Source organism: Bos indicus x Bos taurus, chromosome 20, assembly GCF_003369695.1.
Source record: "Bos indicus x Bos taurus breed Angus x Brahman F1 hybrid chromosome 20, Bos_hybrid_MaternalHap_v2.0, whole genome shotgun sequence".
Lineage (NCBI taxonomy): Eukaryota > Metazoa > Chordata > Mammalia > Artiodactyla > Bovidae > Bos > Bos indicus x Bos taurus.
In genome coordinates this window covers 25,516,956-25,529,115 of record NC_040095.1, presented here as the reverse complement: position 1 = coordinate 25,529,115, position 12,160 = coordinate 25,516,956, and the positions used below count along the sequence as shown (strand labels likewise).

Here is a 12,160-nt window from a genome sequence, read left to right as displayed (position 1 = left end):
CACAGGACTGGAAAAGGTCAGTTTTCATTCCAATCCCAAAGAAAGGCAATGTCAAAGAATGTTCAAACTACCACACAATTGCAATCATCTCACACGCTAGTAAAGTAATGCTCAAAATTCTTCAAGCCAGGCTTCATCAGTACTTCCAGATGTTCAAGCTGGTTTTAGAAAAGGCAGAGGAACCAGAGATCAAATTGCCAACATCTGCTGGATCATTGAAAAAGCAAGAGAGTTCCAGAAAAACATCTATTTCTGCTTTATTGACTATGCCAAAGCCTTTGACTGTGTGGATCACAACAAACTGTGGAAAATTCTTAAACAGATGGGAATATCAGACCACCTGACCTGCCTCCTGAGAAACCTGTATGCAGATCAAGAAGCAACAGTTAGAACTGGACATAGAACAACAGACTGGTTTCAAATCAGGAAAGGAGCACGTCAAGGCTATATATGGTCACCCTGCTTATTTAACTTATATGCAGACTACATCATGCAAAATGCCAGGATGGATGAAGCACAAGCTGGAATCAAGATTGCCAGGAGAAAGATCAATAACCTCAGATGTGCAGATGGCACCACACTTATGACAGAAAGTGAAGAAGAGCTAAAGAGCCTCTTGATGAAAGTGAAAGAGGAGAATGAAAACTTGGCTTAAAACTCAATATTCAGAAAACTAAGATCATGGCATCTGGTCCCATCACTTCATGGCAAATAGATGGGGAAACAACGGAAACAGTGAGAGACTTTATTTTGGGGGGGGGTCTCCAAAATCACTGCAGATGGTGATTGCTGCTGCTGCTAAGTTGCTTCAGTCGTGTCTGACTCTGTGCGACCCCATAGACGGCAGCCCACCAGGCTCCCTCATCCCTGGGACTCTCCAGGCAAGAACACTGGAGTGGGTTGCCATTTCCTTCTCCAATGCATGAAAGTGAAAAGTGGAAGTGAAGTTGCTCAGTCGTGTCCGACTCTTAGCGACCCCATGGGCTGCAGCCTACCAGGCTCCTCCATCCATAGGATTTTCCAGGCAAGAGTACTGGAGTGGGGTGCCATTGCCTTCTCCGAGATGGTGATTGCAGATGGTGATTGCAGCCATGAAATTAAAAGACACTTGCTCCTTGGAAGAAAAGCTATGACCAACCTAGACAGCATATTAAAAAGCAGAGACATTACTTTGACGACAAAGGTCCATGTAGTCAAAGCTGTAGTTTTTCCAGTAGACATGTATGGATGTGAGAGTTGGACTATAAAGAAAGCTGAGCACCAAAGAATTGATGCTTTTGAACTGTGGTGTTGGAGAAGACTCTTATGAGTCCCTTGGACTATAAGGAGATCAAAGCTGTCAATCCTAAAGGAAATCAGTCCTGAATATTCATTGGAAGGACTGATGCTGAAGCTGAAACTCCAATACTTTGGCCACCTGATGCAAACAGCTGAGTCATCTGAAAAGACCCTGATGCTGGGAAAGATTGAGGGGAGGAGAAGAAGGGGATGACAGAGGATGAGATGGTTGGTTGGCATCACTGACTCAATGGACATGAGTTTGAGTAAGCTCCAGGAGTTGGGGCTGCACAGGGAAGTTGGCATGCTGCAGTCATGGGGTCGCAAAAAGTCAGACACAACTGAGCAACAGAACTAACTAATCCTTGTGAGAAATTATTTTATCAACTAGAGTAAGCAGCCTAGTATAATTCTTTTGGCCAACTACACTCATTTCCAAAATTAGTAAAGTAACCGCTTCACCACCTCCTCCCCCCACTTTGGTGAGACTGTTTAATATATTTGCAAAGCAATTAGATTGGTTTGTTACATTCTGTATTACAGCTGGGATCTTCCAAAGTCCTAAATGATTTTTTTATTGTGTATACTGTTTCACTCTTTGTGCTATAATGTTCCACAGATTGGACAAGCTCGCAGTGTCATGTATTCATCACTACAGTATTATAGAAAACAGTTTCACCACCTAAAAAAGTCCTTTATATTAATACTTTACCTACACAACCCCAAAGCTAAACTCCTGGCAACCACTGATCTGTTTATTATCTCCATGCTGCTGCTGCTGCTAAGTCACTTCAGTCGTGTCCGACTCTGTGAGACCCCATAGACGGCAGCCCACCAGGCTCCCCCATCCCTGGGATTCTCCAGGCAAGAACACTGAAGTGGGTTGCCATTTTCTTCTCCAATGCATGAAAGTGAAAAGTGAAAGTGAAGTCACTCAGTGGTGTCCAATTCCCAGCGACCTGCCCATGGGATTTTCCAGGCGAGTACTGGAGTGGGTTGCCATTGCCGTCTCCATAGTTTTACCTTTTTCAAGATGGCATGCCATTGGAACCATACAGTGTGAAGCCTTTTCACACTCCCTTCTTTCACTTAGCCATACGCATCTAAGTTGCATTTATGTCTTTTCATAGTTTGACAGCATATTCCTCTTTATCACTGCATAGGTATGTTGTACCACAGCTTGTTCATCTATACACCTACTGACCCTGGAGAAGGGAAGGGCAACCTACTCCAGTATTCTCGCCTGGAGAACTCCATGGACAGAGGGGCCTGGTGGGCTACAGTCAAGGACATCTTGGTGGCTCAGCTTTGAGAAATTATGAATAAAGATGTGCAGGTTTTTGTGTGGGCATAAGTTTTCAACTCATTTGTAAGTATTTCAAAGTGCAATAACTGGATCATATGCCAAGACTATGTTTAGCTTTATAAAAAGCTGTCAAACTGTCTTCCATAAAGGTTGTACCATTTTTCACTCTCATCAACAAGGAGCAAGAGTTTCTGCCGTTCCACACATCCTTGCCAGTATTTGGTGTTGTCAGTGTTTTGGATTCTCACTATTTTAATAGATAACTAGTAATGTGGTGGTATCTCTGTTTAATTTGCAAAAATTTAGTGACATATGATGTTGAGCGTTTTTTTCATATGCTTATCTGTATATTGACTCTGGTGAGAGATCTTTCAAATCTTAGGCTCTTTTTTTTTTTTTTAACTTTTATTTGCATTTATTTTTTGCAGCATTTATTCCCGGGCCGTAAGTTTTTGTTTCTTCAGTTTCTTCCGGGATGTCTTTTTCTTCTGTGCACCCTCCTCCTCTGGTTTAGGAACAATCCGTTCTTTTTCAGTAAGGATCATCTCAATGTGGCAAGGAGAGCTCATGTAGGGGTTGATCCAACCATGAACTCTGTAAGTCCTGCGCCGCATCCTGGGGGCTTTGTTCACCTGGATGTGCTCAATGACCAGAGAATCTACATGTAAGCCCTTAAGCTCAGCATGACTCTCTGCATTTTTGAGCACATGTAGTAACAATTCAGCACTCTTATTGGGTCACCGACCCTGCGTCCAGCCCCGCTGTTTGGCCTGTGCACACCTCCCAACTCCACTGTTGTAATGACTGAATGGCACACACTGCTTCTTTAAAGTGACATCCTTCAAATACTTGGTGGCTTTTCGGATATGCATACCCTTTATGGCCTGGGCAGTTTCACGAGTGTTCTTAAAGTGAACACAAAGATTTGAACCTCTTGATTTGCATGATTTTGTGGGGTTTTCTGAGTCGAGTGAATAGCGCACCATTTTTAGGGGTCACCTCAGGCCGGTTACCAGAAAAGCTTAGGCCCATTTTTAAATTGAGCTGTTTTTGTTTTCTTATTGTTGCATTTTAAATGTTCTTCTTGTATTTTGGATGGGCTTCCCTGGTGGTTCAGTGGTAAAGAATCCACCTGTAATGCAGGAGACACAGGAAGCACAGGTTCAGTTCCTGGCTTGGGAAGATCCCATGGAAAAGGAAATGGCAACCCATTCCAGTATTCTTGCTGGGAAATTCCACGGACAGAGGAGCCTGGTGGGCTACAGTCAATGGGGTCTCAAAGAGTCAAACACAACTGAACATACATGCATATATATTGGATACAAGTCTTTTATCAGAGATGTGTTTTTAAAATATTTTCTCACAGTCTTGTCTTTTCACTCTCTTTACAATCTCTTTGATACAGAAGCCTTTTGTTTTAGTGTGGTCCAACTATTTTTTTCTCTCATGTACCATGCTTTTGGTTACACATGTAAAAAATAGCATTAAATCCAAGGTCACCTAGATTTTTTCCTATATTATCCTCCAGAAGTTTTGCAGTTTAACATTTTAATTTAGACCTGTAACCCATTTTGAGTTGATTTTTGTGAAAGATGAAATGACTATGCCTAGAGGTTTTTTTTGCATGTGTATGTCCAGTTGTTCCAGCACCATTTGTTGAAAAAACTGTATTTTATCCTTCAAATTGCCTTTGATCCTTCATCAAAGATCAGGTGACTATATTCCTTGGCTCTCTATTCTGTTCCATTGATCTATTTGTCTATTCTTTTTGGTAATACCACACTGTCTTAATTATTATAGCTTTATCATGTTTTTCAGTCAGGCACCCCACTCCAGTACTCTTGCCTGGAAAATCCCATGGATGGAGGAGCCTGATGGGCTACAGCCGATGGGGGTCACAAAGAGTCGGACACGACTGAGCGACTTCACTTTCACTTTTCACTTTCATGCATTGGAGAAGGAAATGGCAACCTACTCCAGTGTTCTTGCCTGGAGAATCCCAGGGACAGGGAAGCCTGGTGGGCTGCTGTCTATGCGGACGCACAGAGTCAGACACGACTGGAGCGACTTAGCAGCAGCAGCAGCAGCAGTGTCAGTCTTGAAACTTTGTTCTTCCTCAATATTGTACTGGTTATTCTTAGTCTCTTGCCTGTCCACAAAAACCTTATAATCAGTTTTTCAATATCCACAAAATAACTTGCTGAGATCTTGATTGAGAATGTGTTGAATCTATAAATCAAGTTTAGAAGAACTAACAATACTGAGGAGAAGGCAATGGCACCCCACTCCAGTACTCTTGTCTGGAAAATCCCATGGACAGAGGAGCCTGGTAGGCTGCAGTCCATGGGGTTGCTAAGAGTCGGACACGACTGAGTGACTTCCCTTTCACTTTTCACTTTCATGCATTGGAGAAGGAAATGGCAACCCACTCCAGTGTTCTTGCCTGGAGAATCCCAGGGATGGGGGAGCCTGGTGGGCTGCTGTCTATGGGGTCGCACAGAGTTGGACACGACTGAATCGACTTAGCAGCAGCAGCAACAATACTGAGTCTTCCTATCAATGGATGTAGAATATCTCTACATTTATTGAGATCTTCTTTGATTTCTTTTATCAGAGTTTTATAGCTTTCCTCCAATAGGTCTTGTATATATATAGATTTATACCTAAGCATTAAATTTTTGTTATACTATAAATGATGTTATGGTTTTATTTTCAAATTTCAACTGTCCATTGTTGATATATAGGAAAGCAATTGATTCTTGTATATTAACCTTGTATTCTATGATCTTGTTTTAATCACTTGCTAGTTCCAAGAGTATTTGTAACCAGTTCTTTGGAATTTTCTGCACAGACTATCCTATCATCTGTGAAGAAAGATAGTTTTACTTCTGCCCTCCCAATATGTAAATTCGTTATTCGTTTGTTTGTCTGTTAATTATTTATTTGTCTTACTATATTAGCCAGGACTTCCAATACAACACTGAGTAGGAGTGAGAGGGGAGATATCCCTGCTTTGTTCCCAATTTTAAGAAAAAAGTATATAGTTTATCATCATTAACTATTAGCTGTAGGTTTTTGTAGATGTTCTTTATCAAGTTGAGGAAATATCCCTCTATTTCTAGTCTGCTAAGAGTTTTTATCATGAATGGCTATTGGATTTTTAGCCAAATGATTTCTCTGCATCTACTGATATGACCATATAATTTTTCTTCTGTAGCCTGCTGAAGTGATTAATTTATGGATTGATTGTGAAATGCTGAACCAGCCTTGCATACCGATAATAAATCTCACTTGGTCACGGTGATATAGAGGGAAGCTGCTCTATAACACAAGGAGTTCGGCCCAGTGCTCTGTGATGACCTAGAGGGGTGGGACAGTGGGGAGGGAGAGGCTCAAGATGCAGGGAATATATGTATTGTTGTTGTTTAGTCACTAAGTTGTGTCCAACTCTTTTATGACCCCAGGGACTACAGCCTGTCACATTCCTCTATCCACAGGATTTCCCAGGCAAGAATACTGGAGTGGGTTGCCATTTCCTTCTCCAGGGGCTCTTCCCAACCCAGAGGTCAAACCTGAGTCTCCTGCATTGGCAAGTGGATTCTTTACCAATGAGCCAGCCAGGAAGCCTGGAGATATATATATATATATATATATATATATATATATATATATTTATAGCTGCTTCACACTATACTTCACACTTCAAACTATGGTTTCTGTATGGCAGAAACCAACACAACATTGTAAAGCAATTATTTTCCAGTTAAAAATAAATTTAAAAAAAATAATAAAATTCTTGAATTGATCTGCTAATACAGTATTGAGGGTTTTCCATCTCTATTCACAAGAGACATTGGTCTGTAGCTTTATCTTCATCTTTCTATTTTTTAGATATTTATTTATTTGACTGTTCCAGGTCTTAATTGCAGCATGCAGGATCTTTTAGTTGTGGCTTGCAAGCTCTTGGTTGTGGCATGTGGAATCTAGTTCCCCAACCAGGAATCAAACCTGGGATCCCTGCATTGGGAGTATGAAGTCTTAGCCACTGAACCACCAGGGAAGTCCCTGTAGCTTTCTTTTTTTATAATGTCTTTGCTTGGTTTGGGTATTAGGTAATGACAGCCTCATAGAAGGTGTTAGAAAATGCTCTCTGTGCTCCAGGTTTTCTGAAAGACTAATATTATTTATTCCCTAGATAACTGATAGACTTCAATGACATCACCTGGTCTGGTGCTTTCTCTTTTGTAAGATTATTAATTGTCAATTCAATTTCTTTATGAGAAATCAGCTTATTCAGATTAGCTATTTTTCCTGTGTAAAATTTGATAGATTGTGTCTGTTAAGAAATTAGTCAATTGCACTACGTTTAAATCTGTCAGTTTAGAGTCTTTGAACTTTTTTATCTATTCCTCCCCTGTCTGCCATGGCAGTTTTAACGTGGGCCATAACTTTCCGTATGTTCCAAGACCAATCCAGCACTTGACTACAATTATCTCTGACGTATCTAAGATATCTGGATGTCTAACATATTAGAATTTATATGTTAAATTCTACATCATGGGACCACAGCCTCATGTTGAAAGATCGCCCTTCACACCCCTCCATATATTACTCCTTCATCCTTGATCCAATATCCCCAGGATCTGTTCCAAGGAACACTCTGCTAATTCCTGTCAGAAATCAATGGTTGGGTCCTGACACCCTTTTAACATATAATCACTGCTTTCATTATGTTTCCTAGCACATGCCTATCTGGTTCATGATTAAATTTAATACTGGCAGTCATGAAGCAAATTGAGGGCAGAACCTGAGGAAAACCAACATAATATTGCTACTTTTCTCATAGTCTTCAAGAAAAGGAGACTGTATTTTTCTACAGTGGAGAGTTGGTGTCATTTTTGTAAACCTGGAGAGTGCAAGGGAATCAGAGAGCACAAGGGAATCAGGTTGTTTGAGTTCATCAACTTCGTATCAAGTCTTACAGTCTCACTCCTTCTCTACAAGGGATCTCTCTTTAGCACAGAACACTGGGCTAGGCTGAGAATTCAGCCTTTTCCAAAGTTCTGTCACGCTTAAAAAAATTAGGTCCTGTGCCTGATCATCTCTCTCCCTCCTTCACTAACAAGAAATGAGGTCACTTTGACAGTTAAGATGCCCTCTAACTCTCACACTTTGCTTTAAATTTGTGATTGATTGTCCTCAGCCTGGGGCTTCCCTGATGGTGCTAACAGTAAAGAACGCAACTGCCAATGCAGGAGATGTAAGAGATGTAGGTTCAGTCCCTGGGTCTGGAAGATCCCCTGGTGAAGGGCATGACAACCCACTCCAGTATTCTTGGCTAAAGGATCCTGTGAACAGAGGAGCTTGGTGAGCTACAGTCCATAGGCTTGCAAAGCATTGGACATGACTGAAGCAACTTAGCGTGCACGGCAAGTCCTGAACCTATGACTTTCTATTTTCAGTGGAAATAAACAATAGCCACCCAATTTACAGTCCTCTGCTACCTTCAAAATGTCAGAAATAATGCACAAAGTAATACATATTCTTTCACTATATCAATGCCAGTTCACCACAGATGAAAGCCTTAGCAGGTGCACTTCTATTACATATGGTAACAGACTATCAGAAGTGATGATGACATGGTCTGTTACACTGCTAGAAAGTGATACAACCTGGGATCACGTTCTTGGAGTCTGCTGCCTACAAGCACTTCTAGGAACAATGGTGTTAGGTTGGGTTCCCTAGAAGCAAAACCTGAGAGAGGTTTTTTAGTGTACATGATTTATTGAGAGCATGCACTTCAGAAAAAAATCTATATAGGAAGAGAATGAAGCAGAATTGTAAAGGAGAAAGAGTTAAACAAAGACGCAGTCTTGGGTAAAGCTAGCTACAGATTAATCCTTAGGACTCAGAAGCTTAAACCACACAATAGGTTGACCTTTCTTGAGCCAAGGAGGCCAGTCTTTTGCTCCCTCGCGTTACTCATCCACTAGCTGAATGACTAATAGTCACATGCCTGGAGGATATGGAATTGCCCAGGGAAGACAGCCCCCTTAGAAAAGGACCAATTCTCTGGAGTAGGTGGGCAACACGAACTGTTGACAGTTGTCACTCACAGCATCTGGGGGCGTGGGTGGCCTGGCTTGGTAAGTGGAAATCTGGGCAAATCACCACTGTTCTACCATAAGGATTGAAAAAAGGGCCTTTTCAATATATTTGAATATATTGAATATATTCAGGTTAATTGCATATCCAATAACTAATAAACACATGAAAAGTCTCTCATGTTCATTAATTATCAGGAAATTTGAAACCACTATAGAGTGACTAAAAGTAAGAAGACCAACAGTACTAAGTGCTGACTAGGATGTGGAAGAACTGGAACTCTCCAAAACGCTGCTACTGAGAAAGTGAGTTGTTCCAGTCATTTTTAAAATGGTTTAACTGTATCCACTGAAAGAGGGGGCTTCCCAGGTGGTGCTAGTGGTAAAGAACCCACCTGCCAATGCAGGAGACATAAGAGACACAGGTTCAATCCCTGGGTTGGGAAGATCCCCTGGAAGGGGGCATGGCAACCCACTCCAGTATTCTTGCCTGGAAAATCCCATGGACAGAGGAGCCGGATGGGCTACAGTCTATAGGGTCATAAAGAGTTGGACAGGACTGAAGCAACTTAGCACAGCACAGCACTAAAAGAGAATGCATATTTACTCAATAACACAGAAATTTCATTCGTAGGTAAATACTGAAGAAAAATGTGCACATATGCAGACAAAAGGACATGGACAAGAGTGTCATAGCAGTGTCATTCATAGTAGATGAAAACTGGAAACAATCAAAATGTCCTTGAAGAGTAAATATATTGCTGCATATTCATACAATGGAATCCCATACAGTAATAAAAATGAACACATTGCTGCCACACATGACAATATAAATCAATGTCACAGAAAAAAATTTCATACTATATAATTCCATTTCTATAAATTTTAAGTTATCTCTAGGGGAAAGGGAGGGGTTAATGGTTAGGAACAGGCACAAGAGGATTATCTGAATGTGGGTTGTATTTCTTGATGTTTATTTTTGTGAAAATCCATCAAGCTATACAAGGAACATTTATGCCTTTATCTATATGTATTTTAAATATCAATATATATTATTTAGTAAAATGGAATTACAATCAATAAATTGTGATTAATTTTTTTTTATTTAGTCCAGCACTACAACCTTTAAAAAATGTTTCAGGTCTTATGTTAATACTCATCATAATCACAATCAGATAATTCTTTGTAGTTTACAAGCTGGTATGCATTATATTTCAATAGTGCCATGGCAAAAAGTAAGCCAGAATTAGGATAGATGTGCAGTGAAATGGCAGAGAAGGCAATGGCACCCCACTCCAGTACTTTCGCCTAGAAAATTCCATGGACGGAGGAGCCTGGTAGGCTGCAGCGACTTCACTTTCACTTTTCACTTTCATGCATTGGAGAAGGAAATGACAACCCACTCCAGTGTTCTTGCCTAGAGAATCCCAGGGACAGGGAAGCCTGGTGGGCTGCCGTCTATGGGGTCGCACAGAGTCGGACACGACTGAAGCGACTTAGCAGCAGCAGCAGCAGCAGTGAAAAAGAGCCAGAACCCAGCTATGCCCACATAAATTTGTATAAAGCTGACCTATGGCCTGAGAGGGAAAATGAAAGAGATGCAAAATCTGTTAATTCTCCTTAACCCCTAAGCATGTCCAGTGTAGTAGGATTTTACTTTTCTCATCATCTCATCATGTTTTCACCGTCCTCCTTGCCATCTTTCTCCATCTCTTTTCCTCTCCTCTTTATTTCTCTTCTTCTTTCCTCGCGTTTCTTTTTTCTTCAGTTTCCTCTATACAGGTTTCATGGAGACAGTGGTGAAGGTATCATCATTAAGGCCATTCCTAGGGGAAATTATCTGTTCTCATATTATTTTTAAATTTTAAACACGAGTTTTAATTTTTTAATAAGTTTTCTTAAAAGGAAAAGAGCAGAGCATTTGATATAGGTAGCTAAGTACACACCAAAAATTCATAGGCTCCCATCTATAGTGTAGAGATTATTTTAAAAGTGATTGCCCAATCAGGGACTACCTTTCCCAGCATCCCTCACAGTTAGGTGAGACCACATAAATGAATCCTAGCCTATGACAAGTAAGTGGAAATGTTACATGCCGTGTCCAGTTCTGGTCTGTGAAATTCTCCTATGTATCTTCCTCTCTGTTTTTTCCCCCTAACAGAGGCACCCTGGGGCATCCACATGCTGAAGCTGGCAAAGCCTCCAACAACCTGAATTCCTGAAGGAGGGATGTTTAGGAGGGATACTGCCCACCTACTCCCTTGCCCAGCACTCGTATATGGGCAAGAAATAAACTCGTATTATATTTGAATAATTATACATTTATAGATCTATTTGTTAAAGCAGCTGACCAACCCTAATTGATATAAAGTATTTCCAGAATCTTTAGTAAACAAGACTCTATAAATTATCTTTGCCAAGTCTTAGTCTTGATAGGTTATAAGCTGTTTGTAACTATACTTGCACAGAGGGGAGACTGACTTTTCCACTTGATGGAATGGTATTGTGTTCCTCCTCACAGAGTCTGCTCTCTGAAATGAAACAGAGCACTTGCGTGGCATGTCTACTGTTCCATCAAGTTAAAGAAAGAAAGAAAGAAAGCCTAGCAAATGCCAATTAATTCTTGAAGCCCAAATAAAGAAGAGGTGCTGTATCCTTCTCCTTAATTCTACATCAGTCACTTCACTAAGTGAATGGTTTTACCAACAGACCATCAGAGTTCTCTGCAGAGAGTGAAAGAGTTGAAAATGATGATGAGACTTACTGACATTTCATTCAGAAATACTGTGGATTCCTCAAAGTCCCTGCTTCAGAACTTTACGGTTTAGAAACCGGAGATGAGGCTTGTTTTGTAAGAATTTCTATTTTTAAAACAAAAGCAAAGAAGTATTTAGTGGTTTAGTGAGTGCCCCACTACCCAAGCCTCCTTCTCAGGAAAACAAAGCCAAGGAATTCCAGTGATCTGGTGTGCATGCGGCTTGGCAGGTGCTTTACACTTAAAGGTACATGAGATTTTTGTCAGATTGGCTCAAACTGCTCAAATCAGAACTTTGGGGAACCAGTTCATGTTTACTTTACTTCCATCCCGGGGACATTTTGGAATCTCCTGAAAATTAACAATAAACTGTGGAGAGAAGCCTGATAAAGTACTTATAACACTAACATTAAGACCAAATGAGTTTATCATGATTAACTTTAATAAAAGTCAAAGGAATTAGACATGACGTAGTCTAGTATTCTAGACCATCATTGACTTAGGCCAAGGTACCCCAAGGGCAAAGTTTTAATGAATACAATGTTTGTTATGAGGCCACTAAGATGATAGCATGTAAAGTGTCACTGATCTCCATATGACTCCATTTGGCATTCTAATAGTCCCATCGTTTATAGTTCAGGGCTTTCTGATCATGTGGCAGGGTACATTCCATAGCTCCCTCTGACTGAATAATTCCAGTGTGTCATTTCAGAAGAA

General features: G+C 40.6%; 1 pseudogene; it reads right to left on the bottom strand.

Moving 5' to 3' along the window:
* Positions 1-3,015: 3,015 nt before the first annotated feature.
* On the bottom strand, positions 3,016-3,614 carry LOC113879151 (annotated as a pseudogene).
* Positions 3,615-12,160: the final 8,546 nt, after the last annotated feature.